Source organism: Chlorocebus sabaeus, chromosome X, assembly GCF_047675955.1.
Source record: "Chlorocebus sabaeus isolate Y175 chromosome X, mChlSab1.0.hap1, whole genome shotgun sequence".
NCBI classification, from domain to species: domain Eukaryota; kingdom Metazoa; phylum Chordata; class Mammalia; order Primates; family Cercopithecidae; genus Chlorocebus; species Chlorocebus sabaeus.
The window spans coordinates 147713009-147727362 of record NC_132933.1 but is presented as its reverse complement, the minus strand read 5'-3'; positions in this window follow the sequence as shown (position 1 = coordinate 147727362).

The following is a 14354-nucleotide window of genomic DNA, read 5'->3' as shown; positions in this document are numbered from 1 at the left end:
TCCATCTTGAGACACCTCTAGAAAAAAATGACACTGAATGATTTTGAATTCTAATTGTCTATCTCACACCAACTGATGCTTGCACTTAAGCTAAATGACGATATATAAATGTGTAAACCACCAACTGTGTCTCCTTTCAGGAATCAACATCTACCTAGTTTTGATCTACTTTTCATCACTTCTCAATCTCCTCAAAGAGTTACCTGTGGTCAGGTGTGGTGGCTCATGCCTGTATTCCCAGCACATTGGGAGGCAGAAGTGGGAGGATATCTTGAGCCCAGGAGTTCAAGACCAGCCTGGGCAACATCACAAAACCCCAACTCTACAATAAATACAGAAGTTAGCCAGGCATGATGGTGCACACCTGTGGTCCCAGCTACTCGGGAGGCTGAGGTGGGAGAATCACTGGAACCCAGGAGGTAGAGGCTGCAGGGAGCCGAGACCATGCCACTACACTCCAGCCTGGGTGACAGTGCAAGACCCCACCTTAAAAAAAGAAAGAAAGAAAGAAAGAGAGAGAGAGGGAGGAAGGAAGGAAGGAAGGAAGGAAGGAAGGAAGGAAGGAAGGAAGGAAGGAAGGAAGGAAGGAAGGAAAAAGAAAAAGAAAGAGAGAGAGAAAGGAAAGAAAGAGAAAAAAGAAAAAGAAAAGAAAAACAAAAGTTACTTGTTTTTTGTTTGCAATTGCTATCTGTTGAACTGATACTCATTTAAAATACAATCAATCTAACTCAACTTAAAAGTAGAAAAAACATAATTTCATCTCTATACATTGTGAGAATAATTATAAAATTCAAAAGTCATCGATGTGTTTAAAAATAATATTTAACAAAATAGAGATGGAAGAGACATTGCTAAATCTGATCAAATATATCTGTAAAATACCTCATTTAGATATTATAATAATGATGAAATACATTTTTTAAATAATAAAAAATGTTATAAGTCACTTTATCATGGTTCTAGATGTCTTAATGAAGTAATTCAAGGAAAAACAAACATTATCTATATGTATTGGAAAGGAAGATAGAAATGGGTCATTATTCATAAGTGACACAACCCAGTCAATAGAAGAATCTACAAGAATCTATGGACAAACAATTGGAATAATAATAATAATAATTATTATTATTATTATTATTTTGAGATGGAGTCTCACTGTTGCCCAGGCTGGAGTGCAGTGGTGCAATCTGCTCACTGCAAGCTCCGCCTCCCAGGTTCACACCATTCTCCTGCCTCAGCCTCCCCAGTAGCTGGGACTACAGGCACCCACCACCACATCCGATTAATTTTTTGTGTTTTTAGTAGAGACGGGGTTTCACCGTGTTAGCCAGGATGGTCTCGTGATCCACCTGCCTCAGCCTCCCAAAGTGCTGGGATTACAGGCATGAGACACCACACCCAGCCAAAGTATTGGAATTATTAAGTGATTCTCCAAGATTGTGAATAAAATTGTATTGCTATATCCCAGAGAAAATCAAAGAGCATTTTCAAAAAGATTCCATTTGAAATAATGTAAAACAGCCCAGTAATTGAAAATACATTTGCTAATTCTGAAATTGTCTAAATATTCATGTAACGGAGAAATAGTTTACATTTTTGGTTCAAAAGAATATTTTAAAGTTATCTTTATAATATATATCTTCCATGCTACAGGGGGCAACAGAGAGAGTCCTTGATCCCTGGGTTAACCTGGAGAGTCAGTGTCTTTCAGAGGCAAGATTCTTATTTCTACTTTATGTTTTCCTTTCAGTGCCGATTTTGGAATTTGAACAAGAATCTCCACCTGAGACTGGCTCTGAGCCATAGCGGTGTCTGTTTAACACACCAGGTATTAGCACCACCTCCTGCACACTGCTAGGAGGAGCAGCCAGTGCTCTAAGGGCTGGAATTTCTCCCAGTGAAGTTTGCAGTGTGCCCAAGGAATGTAATCAAGATAAAACTCTGGGATGTGATGACCAAAGGAGAGGAACAAACTCTAGGGGAGCTGGCAGGAAAGTAATATAAGAGAGTAGAAGAAAGGAGGAGGAGGAGGAGAAGTTTTTAGTAATAGTTTCAAAATCCAAAAATGCATGCTCAGAGAAATGTATAAGAGGTCCGCATAATGTATTGCAAAAGGAGGCTTAAGAGACAAGATTGAGGGTACAAGATAGATTTAGGTTTCTGAAATGAGCAACATAATTTAGGGTATATAAGGCTTAAAAATGAACTTCGTGAATTTGCTTTTGGAAAGGAGAGGGAAGAAAATAAATTCTAACACTTTGAAAAAGGTTCATAAGCAAGTTCATGCTACTTTCCAAGTTTCGTTATAAACAGAAGTACCCTTTAACTTTTTCACTTACAACCGTATTTATTTTAGATAGTTTGGCTTTATGCTTCCCTTGTCTGTGAATTCCTCAAAAACAGAAATTATATTTTCATATTTGCCACCAGTGCAACTTGCAAGCTAAATAACAGGGGAGGTGTATACTAAATATTAGTGGATAGAATTATGTTCACAGAAACCATTTCATAGCCCTAGGGATTCATTTATGTAAAATTTCCTCAACATGTTCTTCAGAACACTAATCTCTCAAGATGCTTTGCAAAAAACTGCTATGTCTAGCAATTATAATTTTTAAATATACTGCAAAATGTATGGTCAACTTGGGGCTTTCCAATATTTGTTGACATGCTGAAAGCCCAGAGAAGTTAATCGTAACAAATCTGTTACCCTTGTGCATCTATGACTTGATGTATTTATCTGAACATAGAACATTAGTAACACTCACTAATTTCTTAGTGCTCTACTTTTTATTTACCACTAATATTAGTATTATTAATATGGCTCCGACAGGGATATAAATGAAGCAGTTATTTGTAGTTTTGAGGTGAATAGTAATTATACCTGATATGTATATACATATATGTGTATCAGTTATATAATTTTATACACACATATAGAATTTATATACAGAATTTTTGATATATTTTTAGAATCATTTTACATATATTATATATGTAGAATTCTATATACAATCATATATGTAAAACTAGGTATATATACACATATATACACACACTATATACATATACACACATATATACACATACATTGTATATATATATGCATACTGTTGTTGAAAGAAAAACCTTAGGCATATTAAATTTAACAGTTTAATTTAGCAAAGAATGATTTATGAATCGGGCAGTTCCCAAACCACAGGGGCTCAGAGAGTCTCTGGCACAGCCGGACAGTCAAACGAGATTTATGGACAGAAAAAGAAGAATGAGGTACAGAACACAGAAGTGAGGTACAGGAATAGCCAGATTGGTTATAGCAGGGTGTCTACCTTATTTGAATATGATTTAAACAGTTGGCTCCCTTTGATTGGCCAAACTCGGGGATTGGCACAAAAAGAAGTTCCAGTCTCTTTATATGTCCAGTTGGGTTCCAGTTCACTGTGTAGACAGAAACCTTTGGGATGAACTTAAAATACATCAGGAGGCTGTTTTAGGCTAAACTAAATTTAACCAATATGTGTACTAATTACTAATATTTCATTTCATCTTCATTAGAAATCAATTTCAAATTAACTTATTATTAAAATATATTAAAGTGTCAAATCGTGAGTCAGAAAGATTGCTTGAGCCCAGGGAGTCAAGGCTTCAGTGAGCTATGATCACACCACTGCATTCCAGCCAGGGCAGCAGAGCAAGACCCCAGCTCTAAGAAACATAACAACTAACAAAGTGTTTAATCCTTTTCTTGGTTTGAAATTGCATGTACATATGAGGAGGTCCAAACTCTTTAATAATTTCTCTTTAGTTAACAGGGTAACTCAATTCCTTGTGTTACTAGAGTTAAAATAAATATTTTTGGTGCCATTTTTCTTGGCTGGATTGAAAATGATTGAGACAATGTCGTGTTCAATAGAAACCAAATGTGTAAAGTGAAAAATCACCTGTGTGTTTACTGTGTCCACCTAATTTGTGATCTGTGTAGGAGTGATTTTTTTTCTACCAAAAAAAAAAAAAAAAAAAAAACAAAAACCCAAAAAACAAAAAGCAGAATTCGTGGTGTTTCTTTAACTTACTCATGGGACCAGCAGGAAGTAGGATGACTTCAACTGCCAAAAGTTTCATTAAAACTTTCACAAGCTATATTTCCTCTCAAATAAAATACTGTGCCTTTGTCATATTTCATCAAAAGTAAACATTCTTAGAAGAACAGGTTTCTATCATGACATGCAAGCGTAGAAAAACGATACCTATCAGCTGTATGTCTATTTTCATTCCAACTCCATGCAAATAAACCTCATCTTAGGTCAGTTCCTGCTTAAACATTTTTAGGAATCCACAGAGTGCAAAGCACTCTGTCCTAGTCGCCCACATTTCTGCCTGTGAATTCATTATCCATGTTCAATATTTAATCTAAATATTTTCCTTTTATAAAGTTTTTGCCTGTTGGTAATGTATTTTCATCCTTTGTATTAGTAATGTATTAGTAATGTGTTATTTATCTTTCTTATAATATTTAATTGTGTGTCTATATTATCTATATACACATAAATATAATATAATATATATTTCTGAAAAAAATGTATGTTTTTTCTACCTTAAGGAAAACAAATTTATTCTACCAAAAAGACAACTGCACAGGCCGGGTGTGGTGGCTCACGCCCGTAATCCCAGCACTTTGGTAGGCTGAAGCAGGCAGATCACGAGGTCAAGAGATTGAGACCATCTTGGCCAACATGGTGAAACCCCATCTCTACCAAAAATACAAAAATTAGCTGGGCATGGTGGCACATGCCTGTAGTTCCAGCTACTCGGGAAGGTGAGGCAGAATCACTTGAACCCGGGAGGCGGAGGTTGCAGTGAGCCGAAATCGCGCCACTGCACTCCAGCCTGGTGACAGAGTGAGGCTCCATCTCAAAAAAAAAAAAAAAAAAAAAGGACAACTGCACTTGTATGTTTGTCGCAGCACAATTCGCAACAGCAAAGACATGGAATCCACCCGGGTGCCCATCAATGGTGCATTGGATAAAGAAAACGTGGTACATCTATACCATGGAATACTACACAGCCATTAAAATAATGAAATCATGTCATTTGCAGCAACATGGATGCAGCTGGAGGCCATTATAACAGAAATAGAAAACCAAATACCGCATGTTCTTCTTATAAGTGGGAGCTAACTTTCGGTACTCATGGACATAAAAATAGAAAAATTAGACACTGGGGACTCCAAAATAGAGAGGTGATGGAAGTGTTCAAGAGTTGAAAAACTGCTTATTGGGTACTGATCTCTCTACCTGGGTGATGGGATCGTCAGACCCCAAACCTCAACATCACACAATATACCCTTGTAACAAACCTGTAGATGTAACCCCCTGCATCCAAAACAGAATTTGAAATTTAAAAAAACGTATATATTTGTTCTATACTCTTCCCTAAGTAGACTATATATTCCTTGAGGCTAATAATGGTTTCACAGAGTTGTTTGCTTAATAAATTATTTCTTATTGAGGCTAAATATTTCAAAGCACTTTTCTTGACCAAAATTTTTTTGAAGATTTGAAGTCATAAATCAGGAGGGAATAGTTTTATCTCCTCCTGCATCACCGTCTATAATCTTTGCTACTGTAGCCTCAGTAATTTCTCTGGGAGTCCTGCTTTGATTGTCCTTTTCTGAACCTATGGCCATTGTCTGAACATCATTCCTTCCATGAGCCTGTACTTCTTCAAATGGAAATCCATAATAACAATTTGAAACTCGGCATTATGCATAGATTTCACTAGAGTTTGCTCTACATCAAATCCAAACTACTTTAAAAACAAATCCGGAAGCACATTTTCATCTCCACGTGCTCTTTTAGTCCCTGAATGTATTTTGTTGGTACAGTCTATGGAAAAATGTGTAACTTGCATTTTTCATACACCTAGGCTGTCAGTTAGGTTCCCTGCATGCAATCAAAATATAGTTAAGGCTGCCTAGCAATAGAGTGAAATGGGACACATGAAAAGTCCCAAAAAACACCACAACCTACCGAGTAACAGAGTAAAACTTGGCTAACTTAGATATAATGAGTCAGAGTTAGATTCATGTGTTAATTTTGTATAACCCCCTTTTATTTGGACTGCAAGGATGTTTCTTATTAAAATAGTGAGTGTGATTCATTTGTTGTAATCTGTCTTTTTTTTTTTTTTTTTGACAAAGTCGTTCTGGCTGCTATATAAGATTTTGTTAAAATTGACACAATTGTAACTATTGTTGTCAATTATAACAATTGCATCAATTGTAAAAATTGTATCCATTGATACTGATACAGACTCCATCCAGTTACAATATATATCTCTTCCAGGATTAATATATTGTCAACTTGAGAAAGGCCCTTGAAAATAATCTTTAAAGATAAAATTATATAAACAGCTCAGTATCACTGCCATTTGTAACTGTAAGCTGTCTAAGGTTGATTTGATTAATCAAACTGCAACAATTTCGACTTACAACCTTTAGAACTATGTTCATGACCTGTGTTCATGGTAAACTTTGCATACCATGTTCTCTCTTCATTGTGTCTAATAAACACTATATAATTTATTCAACAAAAAAGTACATTTAAATTGCAAATACTTTGAATAATTTGTCCTCTCCTCCTCTTTGGAGAGTGTTCTTTCATCAGTTCATCACAACGTGGAAGTATCCACCTCAGAAATGGCTAAAAGGCCTGCTTACCTTTTAACAGTATTAAAATTATTCTTCCATAACTTAAATTCAATTTTCTCCCCCATGCTCAGCAGGCTTTTACTACAGTTGTTTATGTCCTTGCTTTCATCCTTCCCATATACAAATTTTTAACTCATAAATTACTGTGGCTGTCTCTAATATTAGAAAAACATTATTTTCAGCTACACTTTGCATTGTGTGACTATACTTTACTTAATGTCCTTTCTACAACCGTCAAAATGCATATAAAAATTCATGAAACATAGAAGAGTTATATTATGTTTTTAACTAGAATAAACATACTCATGAGCTTTTCCTACAAAGAATTATCTCTTTTTTTCTCCTCATTGCTTTCATAATGATTAATCCTCCTCAAAGTATTTCTGTTTGACACTTATAATCTTTGTGTTAAATGATAGCAGAGGTTTTAAAATGACAACTCTGAATATAAATGAAAATATTTAGAAGTGAACATATGAGTTGATTTCAAATGCTTTCAGTTGGTATTCTAAAAGAAAAGGGTGATGTTTTCCTTATGGGAGATTCAAATAAAATTTAGAGAAATAGAATATTTTCAGAAAATCCATCGTAAATTCTTCTAAAGAAATCAGCAGGGCTGGGTGTGGTGGTTCACACCTGTAATCCCAGCACTTTGGGAGGCCAAGCAGGGAGGATCACAAGGTTAAGAGATCAAGACCATCCTGGCCAACATGGTGAAACCCGTCTCTACCACAAATACAAAAAAATTAGCTGGGCGTGGTGGCGCACGCCTGTAGTCCCAGCTACTCTGGAGGCTGAGGCAGGAGAATCATTTGAACTTGAGAGACGGAGGCTGCAGTGAGCTGAGATGGTGCCACTGCACTCCAGCCTGGCGACAGAGTGAGACTCCGCCCCCCCCTCAAAAAAAAGAAATCAGCAAACATTTCAAAAACAATTATACAGTTACTTTTCATTTTTTTTTTCAATCGTTTTTGGTAACAAAATTAGAATCTTTTAGAAAAAGTTGCATCAGTGTGAGGTGAAAGGGAATGGAACGATGTGTAATGACTCCCTCCCTCACAAACCCATTTTTTTTGGGGGGGGGGGTTGGTCAGGAGAAGAGGTTCGTGGAAGTAAAGGTGAAGTTTTACAATTGGAAGCTTTCTTTTTAAATTCAGAGTTGTTTTCTCGTGGAGTTTCTCAAGAACTTCTCTCTGACCTGTCTCAAGTTCTGACTGAAGTAGATACACAAGCAGAAATACCCACCAGATAGTTCTTTCTTTGCATGGTTTCATCATCGTGTAATTCTAATTTCAACCAGCCCGACATGTCCCTGGGAATATTAATGCAGCATTCTTTCATTTTTAAATAAACTTGCTTTATTGAATTATAATATGCAAACAGAAAAGTGCACAACTCATACAGATACAATTCAGCGAACTGCCACCAAATCAGGACGCTGGAAAAGCTCTAGGCAAATCTAGGCATAGAATGATGGAAATCTTCACTATGTTCTTTTGCAGCTCTGCAGCTCTGCCTAAGTCTTTTTTTTTTTTTTTTTTTTTTTTTTGAGACAGAGTCTCACTCAGTTGCCCAGGCTGGAGTGCAGTGGCGCGATCTCGACTCATTGCAAGCTCCGCCTCCCAGGTTCACGCCATTCTCCTGCCTCAGCCTCCCAAGCAGCTGGGACTACAGGTGCCCGCCACCGTGCCTGGCTAATTTTTTGTATTTTTAGTAGAGACGGGGTTTCACTGTGTTAGCCAGGATGGTCTCGATCTCCTGACTTCGTGATCCACCCACCTCGGCCTCCCAAAGTGCTGGGATTACAGGCGTGAGACACCATGCCCGGCCGCCTAAGTCTTTTATTCAACCTCATGTTTACCAAATTCATCATTCTGTCTCGCATGGCACTGGCTCATTCATTTTTCTTGCTATGTAACCTTCCCAAAATCTCTTTATGCATCCTTTGTTGATGGTTACCTTGATTGTTTCCATTTTAGGATTATTAGGGAAACACTATCATGAAATGTATTCTATCTATGTCAGTAGGTTTACTGTGTGCAATGTTTTCTTGGGCACATATCTTGCACTGAAAATTCTAGGTGCTAGGGAATTTACTCATTCAGCTTTAAGGTATTTTTGGTTTCGTTTTTGCTTTTGCTTTTTTAGGCAGGGTCTTGCTCTGTCACCCAGGCTAGAGTGCAGTGTCGTGATCATAGCTCACTGCAGCCTGGAACCCCTGGGCTCAAGTGATCCTCCCAACTCAACCTCCAAAGTTGTTGGGAATACAGGTGCTTCCTACCATACATGGCAAATTTTTTTCAGCTTTTGTAGAGATAGGGTCTCACTGTGTTGCCCAGGCTCATGTGGAATTCCTGGCTTCAAGTGATCCTCCCACCTAGGTCTCCCAAACTGCTGGGATTACAGGCATGAGGTACTGTGCCCAACCAGCGTTAAGTTTTACATGCTAATTCAGGAGATACACATTCTGACCGGTTTTGTTAGTTTTGCTTTGTTTGAGCATCAGGTGAGTATTTAGTGCTATATCATGGTGGTTTATTTGCATTTCCTTGATGTTAGACGTTTTTATTAAGTTTATTGGGATATTAGATATGCTGTTTTAAAAATCTGCTAAATTAGTCACACATTTTCAATTGGAATCCATTGTATATTTTGGACATAAAACATAAATCCTTGTAGCCTTGTAGACTATATTTAGAACATCTATAAAGTTTTTATTTATTTATTTATTTATTTATTTTTTATTTTAGGTAGGATCTCGCTATGTTGCTCAGGCTGGTCTTGAACTCCTGGGCCCAAGTCTCCCACCTCAGCCTCCAGAGTAGCTGGGGTTACAGGTGCACATGCTGTGCCTGGCATAAACTTTTATTCTTTTCATGGTACCTTTTGCAAAACAGAATATTTGCAGTTTAAGTAAGTACAATTTACTGATTCCTTGATTAAGTAATGATGAAACACATTTGCATCTTCCTTGAAAAATGTTTATTTACCCCAATGCCAAAAAGAAATCCTCCTACTAACACCTTCTAAAACCCTTATTTTCTGTTCTATAGTTACATCTATATAACCTATACTTGGAATCATTTGTTTTTGTTTCTGTTGTTTCATTTTTTGTACATAGCACTAAGTGGGACTACATTATTCCCTACAATTGATCTTCTGCCGAGTATTGAGAAGATCATCCTATCTACACTGCATTTTTCAGAAAGCAGAACCTTATGTAGCTACCTGCCTATTTGTGGCTTATATGTGCTCCCAATATCAATAGAACATTGTTTATCATCTTCTCAGCTTGCAAGCTTTAATAAAACAAATGGAAGATACCGTATTGGAGAGACCAATTGGGTGGTCTCCTGTCAAAAACCAGGCAGGAACACAGACCCTCGGTACAACAGCCCTCAATAAATGGAATTTTGCCAATAACTATATGAACCCAGAAGAAATGAGCCTTTGTGTGAAATCACAGACCTGAATTAAACTTTGATTGGAGTCTCTAAAGAAACCATGAGGCAGAGAACCCAGAGTCAAACTGAGCTCAGATTCTTCAAGCTGCAGAAACTGTGAGATGATTTGCTGTGTTGTTTGAAGCTGTTAATTTGGGAAGCTATTACTTAGGCAGCAATAAAATTTTTAGTGGATGATTTAAATATTCGACTTTCCATTCTTAAATTATCACTGTTTTGAATTAATATTATCTTCCATCACCCCCAGGCAAAATCCTGGAGTCAATGTGGGATTTACTTGATGTTTTGTTTTGTTTCTCCCTGAAGAATACCTGTCCTGTAATGGCTTTGTTAAATGCTCAAAACCAGTGTTTCTAAATATTGTGTCTTCCTTTGGTTGTTTATAAATGGAAGGGAATTCTAATATCAGCTACTTTGTCATGGCCTAAACCCAATGGTCTACTCTTACAGCATTTAAATAAAGACATCATTTCATTATAAAAAGTATTTGATCAAGAACATCCAAAATTTTGCATATTAATCTAGTTGCTTACTCTTATAGTCATTTTATACTCTTTTAGTTATTTTACATTACTTAATTTAGTTAACTTTAAAGTAAAGCTTTATTATACACATACAAAAGTATAGCTGTTTTTTATATCTACCAGTAACATTCTGTGCTTTTCTCCTACACATCATGTGTGTTTCTTTACAAATTTAGATGTATAGTTGGCCTTTCAGCAACACAGATTTGAACTGCATGGATACACTTATGTACAAATTTGTTTTTCAAAAATATATTGAAAAAATTTTCAAAAATCTACAACGATTTGAAAAAAACACACACAGAAAAAAGCATGTAGCCTAGAAATGTTGATGAAAAAGAAAAAGGAAAAAGTTGGTCATGAATGCATAAAACATTCTTAGATGCTAGTCTATTTATGTGATAATCTACTGTTTATGTGTTTTGTGAGGCTTCTAGTTAACAGTAGGCGTATAGTAGTATTTTTTATTGTGTAGGGGTCTGGTTCCCTTAACCCCCATGTTGTTCAAGGGTCGACTATATATCTTGATAGATTAGATAGGTAAAGATAGATAGATAGATAGATAGATAGATTATAGATAGATCAATGGATAGATGGATGGATAGACAGATTTGATAAGTAGGTACATAGGTAGGTAGGTAGGTAAGTAGATAGATACATATGTACATACACACATACACAGATACATAGATGCATGATACATAAGTAAATATAGATAGATTATAGATATATCAATATATAGGTGGATAGATGTATAGACAGATTTGATAGGTAGGTAGATAGATAAACAGATAGATTAGATACATATATAGATAGATTATAGATAGATCAATAGATGGATGAATGGATAGCCTTGGTAGGTAGCTAGATAGAGAGATAGGTAGATAAGATAAGATAGATTGATTCATTAGATATATAGAATAGATAGATGAATAGATAGATATGATAGATGGATAGATGGATTAGATAAATGGATAGATAGGTGATTGACAGGTAGATAATACATGGATGATAGATGATGATGATGATAGATAAATAGCTAGCTAGCTAGATAAATAGATAGATAGAAACTGTAAGCATAATAATTTTCACATTAATTTTGTGAGTGCCACCCTCACATTAATCCAAATTGTTTATTTATTTATTTTTTGGCTTTCTAGGCAGGCTACTATAGCACTTAAAAATAGTAATTTTATTTTACTCCAGTTCAATATCATAACTCTTGTTTCATTTCTTAACATTTTCTACCTAGACTACCCCGCAGGTGAAATCACACTGATACACTGGTGATTGTGGGTATTAATGCATTGTCCTTGATTTTAATGGGATTGTTCCTCTTATGTTTATGTTAAGCATGATGCTGGGTGTTAGTTTGAGAAAGTACTTTAAAAAGTATTTACCATGAAATAATTCAATAAATACTTTGAAAATATATTTTTTCAAGTACTTTGCTTTTTAAAACATTCTAAAATACTTATTTTTAAATAAACATTTTTCCAAAAAATTCTAAAATATGTGAAAACTATTTTGGCAATCATTTTATGATAGCAGTAAAAAGATCCAGGCTTCTTTAAATCATAGATGCGTCTTCAGATAATGATATTAATTTGGGGAAAAAACCTGGGAATGGTTATCATTTAAGTCAAGAAAAACTTCATTTTCCAAACTGAATATGTATTTTGAGCAGCCAGCAGGCCCCAGGCATTTACTTAACAATTATTTATTAGAACTTGCCAAGTTGTTCCTATAGTGTTTTTCCCCCCAGTTTTATTGAGGTATAACTCACCAATAAAAATTGTATGTATGTAATGTGGACAAGGCAATGTTTTGATATACCCATACATTGTGAAATGTGAAATGATTACCACGATCAAGGATAACATAACTACTGATACAGGAGTTTAAAAAAATTATTTAGGCAGATAGTGAGTGTAAGGAAGTCCTCAGTAAGGTTTCCCTTTTAATGAAAAGCAGTCCCCAAATCATTTCTTTTCTAACAAACAACAGCTTGTAAAATTGAGCTGCAGACACAGATAAGCAAGCTGGAAGCTTGCACGGGTAAATACCGGCAGCTGTGCCAATAGGAAAAGGCTACATGGGGGCAGACATATTCAACATGGAGGTTCCATCTTCCCTTTTCCTTGTTAACCACATGTACGGTAAAGAACAGACAACATGGCGCCAGCTAGGGAGAGACACCATCTGCATGATAAAATATTAGGGTGGGATGGCAAAAAACGTCACACCTGGTCTGACCAGTCTCTCGGGTCCTATGAAAATCAGACACTGCCTCCTCCAGCTTGTGTTTAAAGCCTCACTCATTTCACCAAGAAATGGAAGAACCACTCGGGCTCCCCTCTCTCTCTGCAGGAGAGAGTACTATTCTCCTTTATCTTTCTTTCACCTATTAAACATCCATTCCCAAACTCACTTCTTGTGTGTCTGAGTCCTCGATTTCCCTGGCGTGAGACGACGAACCTCGGGTATTTCCCCAGATAAACGATGCCGCATTACTACCACCTCACAAAATTGTGTGTGTGTGTGTGTGTGTGTGTGTGTGTGTGTGTGGCAGAGGGGTGGTGAGAACGTTTAATATTTCCTCTGTTAGTAAATTTCAAGTATATGTTATTCACTGTAGTCACTATGCTATAGATTGAATTTTCAGAACTATATCATTCTGCATTACTGAAACTTTGTGTGGTTTCAGGAATACCTCCTCATTGCCCCCTGTTTTTCTAGACAGGCTACTATAGAACCTACAAATAATAATTTTATTTTTATCAGCTCACTAGCATTCAATAGCCCCTGCCCCCAGCGCCGGGTAACCACCATTCCACCCTCTGCTTCTAAGAGTTGGAAATAATCTGTCTTGACTACATAGCAGCCTACAGAACCTGCAAAAGCCATCACAATAGTCTACGGAATGGATAATTTACAGGTAATTTTGTAGAAGTTTATACATGATCTGTGCTTCTCAGAGCCTTGGGAAAAGTCTTCATAAAGAAAATGACCTTGGATCTGGGTCCCAAACTACACAAAACAATGTGTTTGTGGTTCAGATAGCCCTTTGAAAAATCAGTAGAAACAGATAACACTGTAATTAATTATCTGTAAATGTACCCAGAATACTATCTTCACAAGTTTATGAACTGTGAACAGTTTGTGTTTTGGACGACAATTTGCTAAAGGGTAGTCTCTGCATGTCTCAAAAATTTCTTATTTTTTAGTTTGTAAACTTTCAAATTAAATGATTATTTTCTGGTATAAGGCTAACCGATCCATTCTGCGGTCAAACTCCCAGTGACATGAGCTCTCTACTTTAAGAAACCAAAGACATTTAATTACAAAACACCCCATTTAAAAGTGTTCCACTATCTATTAGCACGTTTCCTTTCAGCTTTACTTTTTTTTTTCCCCAACCATTAACTGCTTGTCCAGTTAAAGAGCGAGCAGGATTCTGTCAAAGTTCATCTCCCACAATTTAGTTCCTTCTGCTACATGTTATTTATGTAAGTGGCCTCCAGAGGATGCAATTCAACGGTTAAATTAATAAAAACTCCACAACTCTGTAATCCTTTGAGCACCAACACAGAAGACAGAGCCCTTCGAAGTCTAGAATCAAAGAACCTGAAAAGGCTCATTTTTTCTTTTTTTGGT